The sequence below is a fragment of the Ochlerotatus camptorhynchus genome, unplaced genomic scaffold (genome assembly GCF_037179485.1).
Source record: "Ochlerotatus camptorhynchus isolate MF236.1 unplaced genomic scaffold, CSIRO-AGI_Acam_v1.1 ptg000067l, whole genome shotgun sequence".
In the NCBI taxonomy this organism is placed as follows: Eukaryota; Metazoa; Arthropoda; class Insecta; order Diptera; family Culicidae; genus Ochlerotatus; species Ochlerotatus camptorhynchus.
In genome coordinates, this window is record NW_027040557.1 from 2222349 (window position 1) to 2242940 (window position 20592).

Here is a 20592-nt window from a genome sequence, read left to right on the forward strand (position 1 = left end):
GCCGGCCAAAGTCTACAGTCTTTGTCTAGACTATCTAGATTGTAGTTCATATACAGACTATTGCCTACAGTCTGTAGACTGTAGTCTATCTACAGATTGAAACCTGTGGATTATAATATAGATTGCCCGGTTTTTACAGACTTAAATCTACAGAATGCAGCATGCAGCCTGTTGTCTATCAACTGTAGTCTGCAGACGTCTTCAGTCAGCATTCTGCAGTCTACGGTTTCTTCGCGCCAAACAGTTCTTGTTGCATTTTCAAAGAATATCCTTCTGCGCCTAAATCCGTCACGTCGCTATTTCCGCTCAATAATCCCCGGTATATCACTGCTGGCGTATATTACAGTTCAACTGACACACCTCCCACTACACAACCAGCAACATGGCCCCATTACAGCCAACCGCCGCAGATTTGCTGCTCAGACACTGACGACTATTACTACGACTTCGATGGAGGCGTTGGCGGTGTTTGAACACATGGAATGAAAACTTTTTCGTGTGTTTCCGGTGCTCACCCGTGACGACGTATGTTGCTGCCTGTCCGAGGGGGGTATGGGATTGGATGGGAGAAAGGCGGCAAAAGTTTTCCGTTTTCGCAACACATTTCCCATTCACCCACGACTCTCTACTTTTGCTGCTTCATATTCAGCGTCACTGAACCGTGTTAGAGTAAATATTAAACAAAGCTCACGATGCACTCCCCATGGACGGGATGCTGCTGTGGTTTAAAGGCATCGCTTTTTCGACTTTTGACGCAAAGACCCTTCGGCCGAGGTTTTTCTTTTCCTTCCCACACCTACACATATAACATGGAACATGAGTGGCGAACCCAGCTCTACAGCAGTCGAACCCAGCCAAGTGTCGGAAAATTGCTGAAAAAGTTAATTACCGTAAAATTTATGTGGCTCGTTAATGTAATGTAGATCTCAAGTGGTTGGACGATGAAAAGAAAATGTCATAAAGGCTTTCGTTGAAGAAATAAGGAAAAAATTATAAAATAAGCCGTTTCACCGAAAAGCTTCATTTAATCGATAATCAGTTTATTACATGATTTTCTTCACATCTATTTTTTTCGATGTGAATTCAAACAAAGTATGGATTCAATTAATAAAATTACGTCAAATGGCCACTTCCTCAAAAAATCTTCTCAACACGGTTCACGACTATTTATCAATAAAAGGGCAACATTATCGAACAGTAGGCCATTTTACCGAAAAGAAAAATCCATACATCGAGTCGGGCGGTGGCAGAGTAGCTAAAATAAACAATCCGACACAAAAACAACCTCGAAGCCAAAATCGACAAAAAGAGCTTCACCCATTCTACGAAATCGAATAATTAGCGCTTGTTCGTTATTTTTTGCAACCTGCCAATAGGGTGAACGATGCTTTTTTTTTTCTTTCTATTTACACAACCATGTGGCCTCATTCCGGAAGTCGAAACGAAGTATTTTTTGAAAGAACGCATGTATGGAAAAGTCTGTCGTTTTAACATCCACAATGAGGCCCCCGTTTCCAAAGGAAATGCTACTTCGTTGTTTCTGTTTTCTTTTTCAGACATTCAAAGATGAGACCGTACTCCAGAGAGATCATCAACCGGTAGCTTTTTTTTCCCGTATAAAGAAAACGAAAACTGCTTCAAAAGACTGTCGAATTCCACGTCTCTTCCTTCTTTGTCGAGTCCCAGCATGAAAGGAAATCCATCATCCACGTTTCGGAATTTTTCTTCAAGTGGGTCTCCAGTAACGAAATTCAGTCTGTGATCCCACGTTTTGGATGTCCATCGCTCACCGGCAGTCCGAGTTGGATCCCCACGTCGTCGACATCCTCGAAGGCAAAGTACACACATTCACAAAAGCCCCGTCCTTTGCTGTGGAAATCCTTTTCATGGAATGGAATTTCGCGAATGAAAAAAAAAACTCCGATTCTCCAAATCAGCTGAAGCATGCCTTCTTTCGTCTATTTCAGTCGCATCCGATTCCAGGCTTAGCGGCGAGCGGCTTCTCAGTAGGTGGCTAATGTTTAAAGCTCTCGGCGAAAAGTTTCCCCCTTCAGATCCTGTCGGCTTGCAGTGGTTGGTGTTGGCCGATTAGGGACGCAATTCAGGCTCAGGTTGTCGCATTGCCCACATGCCTGGCAGTCCGGGTTTATTGCCGCAGTATTCCCTAGTGTGTCGTTTCGTGCTTTCTCGGCATCTTCGCAACTAACTGTCGGACTACTTTCAGTGGAGATATAATTCACCGTGAAGGATATATCGGGCAGCTTGGGGGAAATTTAATGATTTATACTAGTGTATAAGGATTTAGAATGGAAAACTTTCCTTTTATGAAGATATAAATTAATTAGGTTTGGTTTGGTTTGGTTTTTAATTAGGTTTGGTCTACGAGTCTTGCAACCGATTATGAGTCATCCGAATGAACTCAGACCTTGGCATGATGGTTGGCACTTATGTATGAAAAAAATTATTTGTTACTTAGTAAGGCAATTATTATATTCCATGAGACTTCCAGGTATTTTTAGGAAAAAAACCCTGTGGATTCCCGGGTTTTCAGGTAGAAGACTTCCTGGCTAATACCGTGGGTTTGGTCATACAATTTATATTGAATCTTTCGCTTCAAAGGTTCATATCGTACATAAGTGTTTGTGAGATACTAATTGAATAAGTCTAAATCATCAAGCATTTATTTGGTGTGGCATTAGAACGACTATTTTTCATCGCTTAGCTCACGTTTTAGTCACTTTTATAAGTCACTATTTGGTCACCTATTTCTTCAACCTGGTAACTAAAATCACTATGTTTGACAGTATTGATCACTACCAGCCAGTCGTCGGATTTAAATGTTTTGAGCATCCTCTCAATCATAAGTGGTGTGTTGTGATATGAGGGACTCAGCTGCATTTTTGCTTACTGAGCAGAAAATTGTGGGATCTAGCTCAGTCTCCTTCATATTAAACAGTTTTAAAAAAACTGGTCGTCGTTGGTGCCGGGTTTGAATGGTTACAACAACAGAATCTATGTTGGAATTCTACTCAAAATTCATATCCGATTTCCCTCACAATTTCCTTTAAACTCTCCACCAGGCATTGAAAATCATTTGCATTCATTTCGTGCATTCATTTACATTCATTTGCCTCTAACTTTTTTCATCAACAGAATTCCGTAACATAGTGTTTGAAGCTTTTGTAGGCTTTTATATTAGCTACATCTTTTGTAAACAACTCAAATCTGTATCTCTTATGCATGATGAATCAGAGCGATAAGAACCCACCATTGTTTTTTCAGTGAATGTAAATTGCATTCACTGAAAAACAATAACATGTTCTGTCAGCTCTATTTCATCATGCATATGAGATTCAGATTTTAGTTGTTAACAAATGTTCAAGTTAATATCAAAAGCTACAAAAGCTTTATACATCATTTAACGGTATTCTGTTGATGAAAAAAGTTAGAGGCAAATGAATGTAAATGAATGCACGAAATGAATGTAAATGATTTTCCATCCCTGTGCATGACGAACCAGAGCGAACAGCAGCCACTACTGTTTTTCAGTGAATGTATTTTACATTCACTGAAAAACAGTAACAAGTTCTGCCCGCTCTAGTTCGTGCTGCATAAGAGATACAGATTTGAGTTATGAGCAAAAGTAGCTGATAACAAAACCTACAAAAGCTCTAAACATCATTTTGCGGAATGCTGTTGATGAAAAAAGTTAGAGGCAAATGAATGTAAATGAATGCACAAAATGAATGCAAATGATTTTCCATGCCTATTCTCCACAGATCCACCTATAAAGTCTTCCCACAACTCCCTTGGAATTATTCTTAAGTCACGTTCATGTGGTGTGATGGGCTCGGTGGCCTTATAGCGAACGTTTTTGCTTTCTGAGCAGAACATCATGTGTTTAATCTCTGTCTCCTCCACGTTCAAAATTCGTTAGTGGCTTTCTTTCTTACCACTAACACATTTTAATTCAACGTACCGTTTGCCAATTATCCAATATTCCAGTGATTTCTCGTGGATGTGCAGAGGATTTAGTTAGGAGATTTAGAATTTGGCTGTGAAACTAATGTTACATAATTAGCTACCAGAATTTGTTTTAAGCTAATGCGACTGCTGCAAAACAAATTCTGCATTGCTGACAGAAGATGTAGAGTGAAGCATGTCGAACTGGTGACGCACCCTATACATTTATAATTTTGTATTAATTGCCACGGTTTGATCCTTGTTTTAGTTATTAAGTCAACTTCTTTAATATATTTCTTCAAATTCGATAATTATACTCAATTCTTTTTTCCCTTTTATTTCAGTTATGGTGATGCAGACGACAAATATTTTGGTAAGCTTGGTGCTGTTAATGTTAAAAGTTTTGTCACCCCTTAAAATGTAAAGACTTTAACAACGCATCGAAACGTCAATTCAACGATGTTAGATGGTGTAAAGGGACACTTGACAAAATCTTCATATCGTATGTATGTGTCCAATACATGGATGTTGGCAATATGATCAACATATGATATAAAGGGTTAATGTTCCTAATTTCGTTCCATTTGTATTACCCATATAATACCCTATGCATAATTTTAGCTCATTCGGACATAGGGTGGTGCAAAATTGTCAAAGCTCGAGTTGTAGAACATATTTTTTTTTTTCATCTAAAAAATTGAAAAATCTTCCAAGGCAATCTTAAATTGAAAAAAAAAACACTTAAAATAGCATGAAACGTTGAGAATCCAGTGTAAACTCGAAATATTTATTTTGCCAAAAATCGACCGAATGGAGTTAATTTTTTTTTTGTTTTTGGCCTAGGGTTGTGGAACCGGTAGTACCGGGTGATTTTCTGGTATCGAAATACCGGTACTGGTTTGAGAAAATGTCGGTCATTTGAAAAATGATAAAGCAATTTTCAATATTCTTTGCTGAAGCATAAAGATTTGTTGACTGGACGAGGATTCGTGGATGTTCCAGTCCCTTGTTATGAGATTACAGATGGTCGTCTGGTCGTTTTGTCTTTCAAAGGTCTTCAATGAAGCTGACTAACCCTGCTGCAACAAACCATCAGGCAGAACTTTACAACCGGTAAAGTATCTGCAGACATTGGTAATCCTTGCACTGATGGTGGGTTCCATTCACATCACATCACATCAGTAACACAATAAAGGGTGGGCCCTTCTCCCCACTAATTGGGGCATCTTCCTGTTTGGGGGCTCGTCTTTTTGACCAATTGTGCGATCATGTTGCTGGAAGGAGATTCTTTACTGTCCCGTAGATGCGTATAGGCGACTTTGCCTATCGATCCACCCAATCCGTTTTTGGTCCTTCATACAGCGACATGTTGAGGACAATAAAAGGTTACTAAGCTTGATCAACACAAACAGATAAGAGAGCCCACTGCTATCGGACTTAGTTTCCGTGCTACAATGGACGGTAAACCACTATCATGCTATCATGCATCAGTAAAATGTGTTTTTTTTTTATTCTGAAATATTCAAATTTTCCAAAAAAATTAAAATTGAACTAATTTTTGAAATTCTGGACATAAAACTTATAATACTTCCAGAATCTGGAGACCAGTATAAAAATGTTGACTCTACCTTCTCCAATGTGCATAAAACTTTGTATAATTGTGTGTTATGGGCAATCGTTAATTTTTTTGAATCGGCCATTTTGGATTTTGTGCGAAGGATATACCCATAGCGACCATCAGGCGATACGATATGGCATCGGCCAACGGTATACTGTGGCAGTACGGAGGACGGAAACTTGTGACCGAAAGTGGAAGACGAAAGCTTTCGACAATGATTTGTTCGTTGAGGCACTTCGTGTGCACGGAAGTCCCGTAGATCTAAATGCGGGCGAGCTGACAGAAACGTTAGTGAGAGCATGTGACACGAGCATGCCGAGGAAACTGGAGCCAAATAATAGACGGTGGTCTACTGGTGGAACGAGGCACTTAGTACTCTCCGCGCTAGTTGTCTCAGAGCCAGAAGACGTGTTCAGAGAGCAAAAACGGAAGCAGACAGAGAGGAACGAAGAGAAGTGTTTCGAGCGGCCAGGGCCGCTTTTAACCGAGTGATAAAGCAGAGCAATTTCCAACCACGATCGACGCACAGGAGTGGAACTTCGGATCAGAAAGTGGCTCCACTTTTCATTTGCGAACACTAGCGAACCTAGCGGTAGAAGGCATCTTCTGCCTGCAGTTAAGATAGGCAGCATGCCATGATAGTGTGAGTGCACATAGAAAGCCCGTGTGGAACGCTACCACAACACATAGCTTGTTGAGCAGAAAAACGAACCATTTTTGATTCACCGATTTGTTTGCACTTCCCCTTCTGTTCTGTGATCGACGTCAAGAATGCGTTCAACAGCGCCAGCTGGGAGGCCATCGCCGAAGCACTCCATAGAATGAGGGTCCCTGACTACCGGGTTCTGGTCTACGAGACAGACATGGGACAGAGATCGATTAGGATTACAGCGGAAGTTCCACAAGGCTCCATCCTTGCTCCAACGCTCTGGAACGGGATGTACAACGGCGTGCTAACGCTGAAACTGCACAAAGGAGTTGAGATCGTTGGCTTTGCGGACGACGTCGTCTTGACCAGGCTTCCAAATAGTACAGTCTCCTCGCGACAGTTGGTTTATACTTGAATTGACTGTTGCTTTGTGTGCTTTACTACCGCTTGCTACCGTACGTTCAGATCTGAATTCGAAGTGTATTGGTAACAGCGCATGCACGAACGAATGAAAGGTGTATTCAGATCTAAGCGTACATTAGCGGAGCGAAGCAAAATTTGCGTTGGAATGAGAGAGACAACTAGTACTTTTCTCCCTCTCGTACCTTCGCAAAATCTCTCTCCGCGCGTGAAATATCGCTCAGATATGAATACACCTGAAAGCTGTATTAGAAAAGTCGCATCTATACCCGCTTTGCTAAAATCATCGTGCTTGAAACGTAGTGAACCGGATGGGCTGTATTTATGCATTTCTTTATGACCAGGTTCTCAATGTTTCTGTCGTCATAACAGCCTTCACAAACCGACGACATCCCTCAGCTTACCCAAGTGGCTGTCACGAAAAGGCTGTCACGAGACATTATATACAATTGATATACGGCAGTGGAGTATGGAAGAAACCCAGAAGAATGATCCCGAACAGATATGTCGGCCCGATGTCGGATCAATGTAAGGTCAATTTATGATCGACGTCGGCCAAATGTCGGGTCGATGTCGGGTCAATTCTGTGTTTATGTCGAGTCAATGTCGGGCCAACATCGGATTGGGGTTTGGTAGAAGTCAGGTTGGTGTCGGGTAGGCTTATATTTTTCGCCGGAGACCGTGCGTTTAAAAAAAAATATCGGATGAAAATTTTGCAATGGGCAGCAGGAACGTGATAACAACAGAACGAGCTCCGGCGCCACACTGGTAGTGTAGTAGCAGTCTTAAGTGGACCGTACACGATTGCTTTTATTGACAATAATCGTATTGTCAATACATTATATATTGACGTCAATACATCAAGATTGACAATATTTCTGAATTCACATCATCAATATTATTGTCAATAATTCCCTCTCGCGTCAATATTTTGATGCGTATGGGGTTTGCTTTACGACATGCAAACAAAATTTCAAAGCTAGCAGCAACGAATCGGCAGTTTGACGGACTGCTTGTTGTATGTACGAGGAAAGTTACGAATGACCATCCGAGGTTGTCATAGCCGAACGAACAAAATACATGACTAAGAACGAGCTGTCGTGTACTGCAAAAGACGGCAACGTAGGAAAAAGAAGGCGACAGCCGTTGGAATACTGTCATTAGGCGGTACTTTTGGTATGCCTGGTCTTGACGGTAACAGGCGAGACGCTGGAAGAGGTGGAAGTGTTGTCAACCGAGGCAATCGACATGATTGGTAACTGGATGAAAGGAGCGAAGCTGCAAATAGCCCACCACAAAACGGAAGTGTTATTGGTCAGTAACTGTAAAGCGGTACAGCGGGCAGAAATCACCGTCGGGGAGCACACCATAGCCTCGAAGCGTGTGTTAAAATATACCTGGGAGTGACGATCGATGACCGGCTATACTTCAACAGCCACGTCGAATATGCCTGTGAGAAGGCTTCGAAGGCCATCAACGCGATAGCTAAAATCATGCCGAACAACGCTGGTCCCAGCAGTAGCAAGAGGCGTCTTCTGGCCAGCGTGTCATCATCGATACTGAGATATGGAGGTCCAGCCTGGGTTCCAACGCTGGAAACGAAGCAGAACCAAAGGAAACTGAGCAGTACGTTCCGTCTTATGGCCATGCGAGTTGTGAGTGCGTACAGAACCATCTCGTCGCAAGCAGTATGCGTTATCGCCGGTATGATCCCTATCGGCATCACCCTGGCGGAGGACAGCGAGTGCTACAGGCAGAGAGAAGCCGGAAGAGTACGGAAAGTTGTGAGAGTGGAGTCATTGGCCAAGTGGCAACAGGAGTGGAACACGACGAAGAACGGTAGATCAGATGTACACATAGACTAATACCGATTCTTTCGACCTGGGTGAACAGAAAACACGGAGAAGTCTATGTCCACCTAACGCAGTTCCTGTCTTGCCACGGCTGCTTCAGGAAATACCTGCATCGGTTCGGACACTCAGCGTCACCCCTCTGTCCGGAGTGTGGCAACGTCGATGAAACGTAGCAGCATGTGGTCTTCGACTGTCCAAGGTTCGAGGCAGTGCGAACGGAGATGCCCGTCCTTAACGTGGAGAATGTCGTCGTTGAAATGTGTCGAGAGGAGGACTCTTGGAATGCCGTCAGCAGGGCAGTCACGCAGATTATGTCGGAGCTGCAGCGAAAATGGAGAGAAGAGCAGCGATCTAGCAACGCCAGCTAGCGCTGAGAGTACGACAAGTGCATGAGCACAGCCACCCCCCGAAGTAGTCGCTTCACAGTGGTCCCGGGGGGATCCAGGCAGAGGAGAGAGTAAGGAAAGGGTTTTAGTGGAGCTGTACTAGACAACCAGGCCAGGCTTCTTGAAGCTTTCCTAAACCTTACTACAATTAATGAAAAAAAAAAAAAAAAAAACACACACACAACACACACAGATATACGATATTTTGTTAAATTTGTCTGAAACTCATTTTTTTTTAAATTCGATTTAAACGATCGACGTATTTATCGTTTTTGGAATAGTCAATCTTTTCCAGAATAATACTTTCATTTTCAGAGTACTTAAACATAAGTTCACAGAAGTTAGATCAATTTGCAATCTTGGATAAAGTTGTTCTGTTAAGTTTTACATGTAGTGACATGAAAACGAATATTTTTGTTCCGTTTGCCATGTATTTTCCCATACAAATTTTATAATTCTCCTGCAGCTCCAGATAGTTACCACATTGCATGAAATTTGGCACAGTTCGAACATCGAAAAATAGTGGGGATCAAGGGGTTGTCATCCGCCGTATAAACTTGGCCCACGCTAATGTTCCTACATAAATAGAATCATTTGGAGTTGGTTGAAAATGCTAACACGAAGCTTTAGTGTGATAATTTATTAGCTAGAGAATGATCATTAGAAGAGGGTAGGTAGATAGTTCCGTTCCGGCAGTATGCAAATTGAATAGAAGTTGAAAATGAGCAAAGGGCCATTAATGCGACAGTTTTTAAAGTCAAAACTCACCATCCCTCTCCAACGGGGGAGTTTGGTAAAGAGAGATTATTAATCCCGATTCGTACCTTCCTCAAAGTGGTCTTTGTTCGCTTTCTACTGTCTATATACATTTTTCACACTGCCGTACTCTAACGGAACTATCAACTCTATACTTTCATCTCCTCATCTGTCGTATAAAATGACCACTTTAAGTCTGTTATGTGAGACTTGGCATCTTCAACTATGTAAAATATTTTAACTACCGACAACTGCTGCTAACTGGGAAAAAGAGCGCAAATATAGGGGAAATGCAGATAATGTCGGCCTAAGTGTTCCTAATTTGGGCCCATACATAAATTCAGTAATCGACTAAATTTTCAATAGCAACCAAAAATATCCGTTAGTAACGTGCCAATAACGCGTTCATCTAGATTAAATGGATAAATAGCAGATTCTTAGCGATGGGCCCAATCTTAGATCCATAGACCAACATTAGAGACGTTTCCCATATTTTGCCTGAACAAGCACTTTTTTTTCCTCTGTTCGGGACCTAACACTACTGCGACCAGTAAATTGATCTATTGTAGTATATCCCGTGTCCTTAGTTTAGAGCCGGCGCCGGTGGTGTTGTGATAAACATGACTGCTTTCTAACACCCCAATGGGTCTGGGTTAAATTCCAGCCGAGGTCGGTGGGATTTTTCTGCGGCATAAAAATCTCTGGTCACGTCTTCCTTCGGAAGGGAAGTAAAGCCGTTGGTCCCGGCCCATGTGTGTTGAATGGGTGCAATATCCTACGCAGGTGTGGAAGCTGCCTTCCTGCACATTCGATTGCCGTCAATGGATGGCAATCGATGTCCGTCGGTGTTGGCACTAGATTGCCGAACAGAGACCGACGTTAAATAAAGGACAGAAGAACCGATAATGACCATGCATCAGAACCCTAGTCTTAACCACTTCAAACTAGGGAACAACGAATGGAAGATTAGAAATCACATAGATGAAGGCTAACTAACTCATTTTTTCCTTGTTTCAAGATCATCCTCGGTGGACAAAGCCGAGTCTTGTCACTATCAACAAGGCATAAAAAGTAACAAGGACTAAGATGTGTTCCTTGGATTACTGAAAAATCCTGTTCCCCTAGTTTGAAGTAGTCAGGACTAGGAATCGGTGGTAGATCTTACATCCCGTAACGTACCACGAAAAGGTGATCTACCCACGTTACGGGGCTCTTATTCTGCTTCCAATGATTGTTGGGTATGCACTTTTTTTTTGTTTTACCGAAAATTTGCTCTTTATCGACTTGATTGATGACATCATGGAGCTCGGCATTCGAGATTCAGCTGTGAGACCATCTGGTACTTGCAGCTTTTGAGTGTTCTCCACTGATATGCACTAATTCACGTATTCACGCTTAAAGTGAAAATTGATGATGGTTCGATGAAGGATCCAGTTGGATCTCCAAATATTTCATCAACTCGCAAAAACAGCCCTCTAGCCTTCTTGATTCTTGGTCCCGTCGTCTGGCTATCAAGATGGAAACTTTCGACCTTCTCCACTGCTTATCAGGCTACCGTGTTGACAACCAACGATTTGGTTTTGTTGATGATGAGACCCACCGCAGAAGAGCATCCGGCTAGGTCGTTTAGCTTACTCTGCATATCAGTAACAATCCTTTTGAAAATTAACTAAGGACTCACACAAACCAACCAGATTCCATGAGTAACCCAGTACTAGTTATTTCATCGAACAAGCTAGTTCACCGACACTGATTGAATTCCACCAAACTTTCAGACGTTACGGCCGTACCAGTGTAAGTCCCGAGTGCTTTTCGTTGGCGCGACCGCACGGTATGCTGCTCCAACTAGTAGTGGCTTGTGGCAGGAAAACTGGCTACTGGCAGGTAGAAGCCATAAATTTTCCAAGAAATCTTCACCCTTTCCGACTCCATCCCAGCCCAGCGTGGTGCGCTTGGCAGTCGGAACTGAAAGGTGAAGAAAATCCCGGGACCCCCCTCCCCCATTCACCCTGCCTTTTGATGATGATGCTGATGATAAAGTTGTACGGCTTACGTAATACACATCCATAAAGCTTTTACACTGTTTGCGCTTAAACTTGAAGTGCTTCGCATGGTTTTCTTTCAGTGGTTGCGCCCTCTAGCCTTCTTCTGGAAATGGAGTTAAAGCTTTAAAATCTTGCCACTGCAAATGACTTTCCTGTGCCACATGTACGCACTAGTGCCAGGTCTTGACTCGGAAATTTGCATACCTACACACACACACACTCACCCACACATAGCATACTTCCTCAGCTCTTCTATTGTGGCTTGGCGTGGTCTCGGTCGTAAGGACGATAAGTGCAGTGCACAGCAAGAATTGTGTATGCTAAGGAGTGTGTTGTAATGTTTGCCGATATGTTGAATGTGTGATGATGTTCGCCCACCACACTCTTGCATCGCATACCAACAACTGTTGATGTTGGTACTGTATATGTGGCTTGGTTTAGGAGCGAAGCGGGAGGTTTTGATAACCAGAATTCCAAATGTGCACCCGCAGTTCGATGCACATGGGTGAACAAAAAGCTACAAGCTGGAAACGTTTGTTCTGTTCACTCTCTCTTGAGGCAATTAGAGATGGTTGGAGATACCTTCTGCGTTGGAAGATTCGGAAGATGCTTCAATATAGCGACTTGGAAATTTGAATGTTCTAATGAAATTGCTGGTGCGGGTAGAGATTAAAATAACCTTTGATGTATGCTTCTTTAGGCTACCAAATGACCCAAAGGCATCAGGGCTCGGAAGCTTTGAAGTTCTACTTGATTTGGAATCAGACTTCAGACTATCACTAAATATATCTAACTAGCTATAAACTCATCAAACTTTCAATGATGAAAAAGTGGTGGATCAAGGATGATAGTTTTCCAACATTTAGAACACTAATTGGCCGACTAGGCCCGCACAGTCACCCCACGGCCTGTTTTGCATAATCTAATCCCCTCAGTCATCATCTGCCAGTCAGCAGTCAATCCAATTTCGCGAACGAAGATAATCCCATCAAGTGTTCATTATAACGAGCTCCATTATATACGTTCCGTGAATAATTCAAGCTCGCATTTTCGCTCCAAATTTGCATCATCGCTTTTCAGGACACCAGTTTCGCCGTCCCGAATATTTCCACCAAAGGAGCAACTAGTTGCTCGTAGAATTGTGCGCCGCACAATTCGTTATCCATGATTAATTACACCACTGCCTGTGCCCGTCCGTTCGTCCGACTAATGAACTGCTCTCCGGTGCCCGTGGGCATTTTCCTGGGAACAACGTTGTTGTTTCTGAAAACTCACACGGGTGGAAAACGATCTCATACAGAAAATTTTGCAGCATATTGTTGCCCCGCGGATAATTACGGCAAGCAACGACGGGCTTAATCAGTCTGGAGCTTGCTTTGCCGGAGTTTTGGATGCGAATGTTATTCCTAGGAACTGTGGTGCTTGTTTGCGATGTGAAAAGATTGAAATTTGTCTGGGATGGAAATAATCGAGTCCGTGGTTTTCATCGTGATGAACTTAAAATCCAAAATTCCGGAATTGTTGTCCGAGATCGTTTTGGATTTTTACGATTTTGATGAAATTAATGGTTCATCATGGGAGATAAATTTTATCAGGTGTGATGAATTTTATCATGATTGATTGATTGAGTTTAATTTCTTTACTGCCCCTTCCGAAGGCGTGATCAGAGATTTTATGTCTCAGAAAATCCCGACGGCGCCGACTGGAATTGAACCCAGGACCTTTGGCGTGAGAGGTAATCACGCTTTTCACTACACCACCGACACCGCTCACTGACCAATCTGAGATAAGTTTAAAATACTAAACATTCAATGAATTCCAATATTTATGAGGAATATCGTGCAATAGAGTTCATGGTTGGGTTTTAGTCCCTCCAATGTTGATGAAATGTATTATTTGGATGAATTTCTGATGAAAGATTAATTTCATCAAGAATGATGAATTTGATCTTGATTGATAAATTTTCTCATGGATCATGTAATTTTCTTTTTTCGATGTATTGCCTACACAAGCAGAAGTAGTTAAGGAATTATTATCCGGGATCATTTCGAAATCTTTGTATGGCCGAATTCATCATAGAATATAAAATTTCATGATGAATGATGAATTCAGTCATGAAAGATTAATTTCATTATCATGGTGAATTTAATATTGATGGATGAATCTAATCATAAGAGATGAATTTCATCATGAAGGATGAATTTCATCATGATAGATTAATTTCATCATAAATGATAATTTTTTCATCAAATCACCATGAAAATCATTAATTCCGTTTTCAAAATACACGGCACTCTAATTAAATTTCACCATGACTTCTTGGTTAATGCTATTTCAAAAACTCAATTTGCAAAAAAAAATGCGACATAATGTGCTTGAATCGATTTTCCGCCCCAAAATTTCGCCATCAAGCGAGGGAATGGAAAATCGTACTCCAAATTGACGGGTACATTATTCATGTGCATTATGTATGATTTCTCGTCACGAAGACAGTGAGAGGCTTTGAACATGAAGCTTCCGCCCCTCAACCGACCTCCCCCCAACCACCCGGTGACGCATTACACTTGTATGCATCCGTACCCACCTCGACAATGAACCATAAATGTGGTGGGTGGTAGGGGGGTGCAAACATGAAAATGGCGACAAGCCAAAGCCTCGAAGGCTCTCTGGCGAAAGAACGAGCAACGACGGCGACGACGACGCTGACGGCGACCACGGGGGGTTGTTCAACTCTTCCCCGGCGATGATGGGTGATGAATCAGAAATTGGGAAAATGGCGTCGGGAGGTTGGACCGATCCGACGGTGGAGGTGTAACATCATATTAGCATATAGTACATGAAAGCATCACATCTTTTCGTGCCTCCGTGGTTGGTTGGAGGCCGCACGGGTCGTGTGTTTATTCTAATGTTGATGGTAAAAGCCGTTTTTTTTCCATCATTTACCGACCAACAACGGAGCCGGTATTCTCATATCGTTTTTCACTCATCTAGAAAAAGGTTCGTGTGAACATTAGGGGTTATGAATTTGAAATGAGTGAATTATGATGAGTTCTATTGTTCCTTTATTCTCTGGCTTGCAGCTCGTGCTGGAAATTAATGATAGAGGAGACACAATCATAAATCATTTGGAATTTCGTAGAAAGATAACGTTTGTCACCTGGGTGCAACATGCTAGCGGGGCGGAGGTGAAATTGTGTGTGATTTTTCCTTCATCCAATTAAAAAAAAATCATTGCCTTATACAAATTCTCGGTCTAGAAATTGCTTGAATATGTATTTATATATAATTTATATATTATTTGTTAATTACTGAAATAACTTCAAGCCTCCCTTAGCCCAGTCGACAAAGGTGTAGCTACATAGCAAGACCATGCTGGAGGTGGCTGTGTTCGATTCCCGGTCCGGTCTAGGAATTTTTCAGGTTGGATAATTTTTCGACTTTCCTGAGCATAGAAGAATGATTGGCATTGCCACACAATTATACTAGTGCAAAAATGGTACAGGTATCGAAACCTATCAATTAATTGCTGCGGAAGTGCATCTAGAACACTAGGCTGAGAGCAGGCAATAAGCTAATGCGATAAGCAATAAGCTTTAAATGCGAGGGAGAAGAAGAAGAACCCCAAGTCTGGAAAATGCATGTCGATGCAAGGTTCTCGGGATGATCAACCATTATGATTAAGCCACCATTCGAAAGGTACGACTATCTACTTAGGTAAAAATCCGATTGGACCTGTGGTTGGCCAGCCGGAACAGAAAAAAACCCGGAAACGTCCCGAGCAAAGCGCGTGTCGATTCATGTTGACATGACTCGTTCTCGGCAATTAGACTACCACATTTTAAAATTGAGCCACTTTTTGAAAGCTATGACTATCTACTTTCCAACGATACAGACAGGAAACCGATTGGACCCGTTGGTGGCCAATCGGAACGGAAAAAACCCAGCAGAGGTGGCTCTGCGGAAATTCAGATTCACCGGGACAAAGGTCAATTGCTGAAACTAGACCTAGAGATCTGCGCTTTTCTCTAAATTGCATACAATCATGAGCATAGAGGAAATATGCCATCACCATATAGATTCTACTACCGGGTGGTCAGGTAACGATCTTCAAGATATCCGGCATCACCGACAAAAAAAGGTCAATTCCTGAAAGAAGACGTAGAGATTCGGGATTTTTTTCTAAATTGCATACAATCATGACCATAGAGGAAAGATGCCATCTGCATATCGATTCTGCGACTGATTGGCCAGAAAATGATCCTCTGGATATCCGGAATCACCGGGGAAATGGTCAATTGCTGAAAGTAGACGTAGAGATTCGCATTTTTTTTTCTAAATAATCATGAGTATAGAGGAAGTATGCCATCACCATATCGATTCTACTTCCGAGCGACCAGAAAACGCCCTTTCGGATATTGAGATTCACCGGGAAATTTATGTGGTCATAAAAATCCTCGATTTTTTTTTTGCTGCAAGAAATCTTTAGCAATTACCAAGCCAATTCTGCTACCGGTTGGCTCAAAAACTGTCATCCAGATATTCATAATTACCGGAAAAGTGAACATTTTCGGGAAGTGGCCTTGAGTTCTGCGTTTAAAATAATGTAGTAGGTACAGGAATTCAGAGCAAAGTGGAAATTTGGCAGCACCCGATTACAAGCAATTCCAGAATTTGTTTTGTAAATATAGAGTGCCTTTAGTCAACTGGAAAACTGATATCAATATATCAATTTGACCACCATGTGGCCAGTAAACGGTTCTACAGATATCCAGATTTTCCGGGAAAACGACTTAGCATTTATCAGCGAATCGCATGCTGTCGAGCTCTTGGAATCCCCGGTCCCGTTACTGGATATCGACCATCATCATAGGCCATTCATTTTAAAAGTAAACACTCACTGCAGACGCTGACCAACAGCCTGAACTGAATTTCAAACTCTGCTAAAGGGTGATACGGTCAAAATTTGGTCAAGGGAAAACGCGTGTAAATCGGTGTAATCGTTTATTTAAAAAATCAAATTAATTTTCTTTTTCAAGTTCAATTAGTATAAAATTCAGGAAAAATATTCAGTTAGGCTTCCGCTTTTCCAAATCCGAATTGCCGGGCCTTACGCTTGACCCCTGCCATCAGATTTTGTACAGCCACCTTGTCCACCTTCTTCGCCGCAGAAAGCCAGTTTGCCTTGAACTGCTGCTCGCCCTTAGCAGTTTTTTTGGTCTTCTTTAGGTTCCACTTGACAATAGCCCAGTATTTCTCAATTGGGCGGAGCTCTGGCGTGTTGGGAGGGTTCTTGTCCTTGGGAACCACCTGCACGTTGTTGGCGGCGTACCACTCCATGGCCTTTTTACCGTAATGGCAAGATGCCAAATCCGGCCAAAACAGTACGGAACAACCGTGTTTCTTCAGGAAAGGCAGCAGACGTTTATTCAAACACTCTTTCACGTAAATTTCTTGGTTGACAGTCCCGGAAGCTATGAAAATGCTGCTTTTCAAGCCACAGGTACAGATGGCTTGCCAAACCAGATATTTCTTTGCGAACTTTGACAGTTTCATGTGCTTGAAAACATCTGCTACCTTTCCCCTTCCTTTTGCCGTATAAAACTCCTGTCCCGGAAGCTGCTTGTAGTCGGCTTTGACGTAGGTTTCGTCGTCCATTACCACGCAGTCAAACTTCGTCAGCATCGTCGTGTACAGCCTCCGGGATCGCGCTTTGGCCGTCGTATTTTGTTTATCATCGCGATTTGGAGTCACTACCTTCTTGTAAGTCGATAGTCCGGCTCGTTTTTTGGCTCGATGCACGGTTGTAGACGATACACCCAGCTTATTTGCGGCATCTCGGAGAGAGAGGTTAGGGTTTCGCTTGAAACTACCGGCAACTCTCTTTGTCGTCTCAGCGGCTTCCGGTTTTCGATTTCCCCCCGATCCAGACTTTCTGGCTGTCGACAAACGTTCCCCAAACACTTTAATTACATTTGTAACGGTTGATTTGGCAACTTTTAGCGATTTTGCCAACTTTGCGTGCGAGTAGCTCGGATTTTCGCGATGCGCGAGCAAAATTTTGATACGCTGCTCTTCTTGCTTGGACGGCATTTTGACAACTGAAGAGTGAATTCCAAAATCAAAATAGGAGCAACATTCTACACACACACACCTTCAAAATGAGGGGTGTTCAGGTTTTTTAAATGCAAAATTGAAAGAAATACGTCAAGTTGATATTGACCAAATTTTGACCGTATCACCCTTTATTTTGAATCATTGAACAGCGAACTGTCCTGCTATAAACTGGACACAAAATCTGGAAGGTGATCCTGCGAGTTTGTTGCAGACCTCTTCTACCACAAACTATACGAAACTCAATATAAGCGAGTTATTCTCAGGCGGCGTTCAATGAGAACAATTCGTAAAGAGCAAATCGAAACATTGAACGTCGCGTGATAGTGGAATTTAATCAAGGCCTAAATACTTTTTCGTAGTCTTTTGTTTTCGGATTTGAAAGATCGTCGGTTGCAGTGGCTTGCTTACTGAGCAGAAAAACGCGGTCCCAGGTCCTGTCATATTAAAAATGTATGGTAAGATCGCTTGTTTATCGTATATTTTGCTAAACCTTTCGTTGTCGTCGGTGCCGGGTTTGAATAGTTATAACAACTTGAGTAACGGTATGATGTGATATGAGGGACTCGGTGGCCTTAGAGCAACCGTTTTTGCTTACTGAGCAGAACATCCTGAGTCTAATCTCAAGCCCATCCACATAAAGATTCGTCAATCGTTTTTTTTTTTGTTAATATGAATACATGGTAATAACAGCAACTCGATGATTAAAAAGGAGCTCGTTTGCCTAGTAGCAAACGTTTTTGCTTACTGAGCAGAAGACCGTGGGTTCAATCCCAAGCTTCTTCGTGTTATACGATCGTTAGGACATCAATTCAGCTTATCGTTTGCCAAAACGAACCCTGCTGCAAACCCAACCCTCTTACCCAACATCCCTGTGATTCCTCGTGGAAGTGCAGAGGACTCCTCGGCTTCCATCAAAGTGAGTGTCACGTCAACACATTCCTACCCATTCCTTTCTTGACTTTTGTTCGGGCGCGGCCGGCGCTGGTATTGCCTAGTTTGAGATCACCAGTTTTTACACATTGAGGATGATTGCTAGTCCCAAGCATCGTCTATTGGTTCTCTGTGTAATTACAGCTGGTCTGGCAATAACAGAGTATCAACCGTGGGCGGTCAATCATGCTCATGCTCATGCTCATGCGGCGTTCAATGAGACCTACATCAGTCCAACCCTGGTGGACCACTGAGCTGCGCAATTTGCGAAACGTTCTGCGTTAGGCTCGTAAATGGTTTTTCAACACTAGAACCGATGAAAGCAAATAAAATATTCGGCTGATCGAAAGCAGATACAACGAACTACTAGAATCGAGCTATAAGGAAAGTGCAGACCGAACGCAAAACCCATCGACATTGGTGAAATCGTGAAATCGCAGCGGTCTTGCCAACGTATTCCGAACACAGTTTCACTCGACGGTACCACGGCTGGCTCTCCTGCCGATGTAGCAAATTAGTTCGCGAGCTTTTGACGTAGGACTACGTCTGTGATTTCTATATGGGGGTCCACTTTTTGAAAACCGAAAATGGAACATGTAACAAAATTATGAAAGATTTTGAACGTTAATAACTCAGCTGCCCCTTGACGAATTTCAATTATTTTATTACCAATTGGGCAGAAATATTTCTACGCATTTGTATAATTTAAGACCTTATCATTTTTTTTAAATTTCACTATTGAAAATTGCACGCATGTGCAACTGTTGCTATGATAGTTAAAATTATCACCGATTGCCTACGAAAAGCGATTTTCCTAACACAGATTTCAAAGATGAATTTCATCCCGTCTCACCAAAAGGTGTTTATTCAATCACCGCGTTGTGGGTGGTGGTGTTCTCCAGTACACAACGAAAGGCTGCCTGCAAGTAGGGAGTTGCAGCCCCCATGACCATCCATAGAAGGAGGAAGAAGCCGCACAGCTGTTGATCGGAATCAGAAGCTCTTCGTTAGCTGATGTGGGCCATATGTGAAGCGCGTCACACTAAATAGTATAAACAGAGAGAACCCCGCTCAAATTCCTCTTCCTACACAAAACACAAGCTCCTGCTGCAGTTAACAAATAAGATTTATTATATAAGACCACGTAGGCCTTGTTGAGAACTCCCGTGGGATATCGCTTATCAGCTGTATAAGCAAGGTATTTGAGATATTTGTCCACAAAGCTGTCTATACTGCGGTTCATCCAGTAATTCCAGCATGGATTTGTCCAGCACCGCTCGACAACTACAAACCTAATGTTTCGAGAGGTTGAATCCATCTACGTGGATTTTTCAAAAGCGTTCGACACTGTACCACATTTGTACGCAACCGAGAAACTAAAAGCCATGGGATTCCCTGCTCGGTTAACTGAGTGGATTCTTTCGTACTTGACAGACCGACAGCCCTTCGTTTCGATTAACTCCACGCGTTCGAGAGCCATCACAATTACATCAGGTGTGCCACAAAGTAGTGTCCTCGGTCCAATGCTGTTCGTTCTTTTCGTGAACGATCTGTGCCCTCGTATTTCTTCGTTTTGCGATGATCTGAAGATGTACAGAGTCATCACGACCGTACTCGACTGAACGTTCACACGTAGGTGCACCATCGTCAACCACCAATATACATTTGGACCTGTGCCTATGGAGCGAGTTTCCTCGATTCGCGACCTTGGAGTTCAACGAACATGTTGCGCTCATCACGGCCAAAGCATTCACCTGTCAGTTCACCATTTTGATTTGGTTTTGCGAGAGAATTTTAAATTTTTTATAAGAAACGGAAACAGAACGAAATCATTCGTTTGCATGCCAAAAATTCAATA

At 42.4% G+C, this 20592-nt stretch overlaps 1 protein-coding gene across 6 annotated transcripts in view; it reads left to right on the forward strand.

Annotated features, from left to right (window-relative positions):
- The window catches only part of rdgA (retinal degeneration A), a 381463-nt gene that overhangs the window by 171166 nt on the left and 189705 nt on the right, over positions 1–20592 (forward strand). For all 6 annotated transcript variants that reach the window (XM_065216762.1, XM_065216765.1, XM_065216766.1 and 3 more), the window contains one exon: positions 4308–4336. The gene's annotated coding sequence lies outside the window, so the exon portion shown is untranslated. The remainder of the gene's footprint in view (positions 1–4307; positions 4337–20592) is intronic.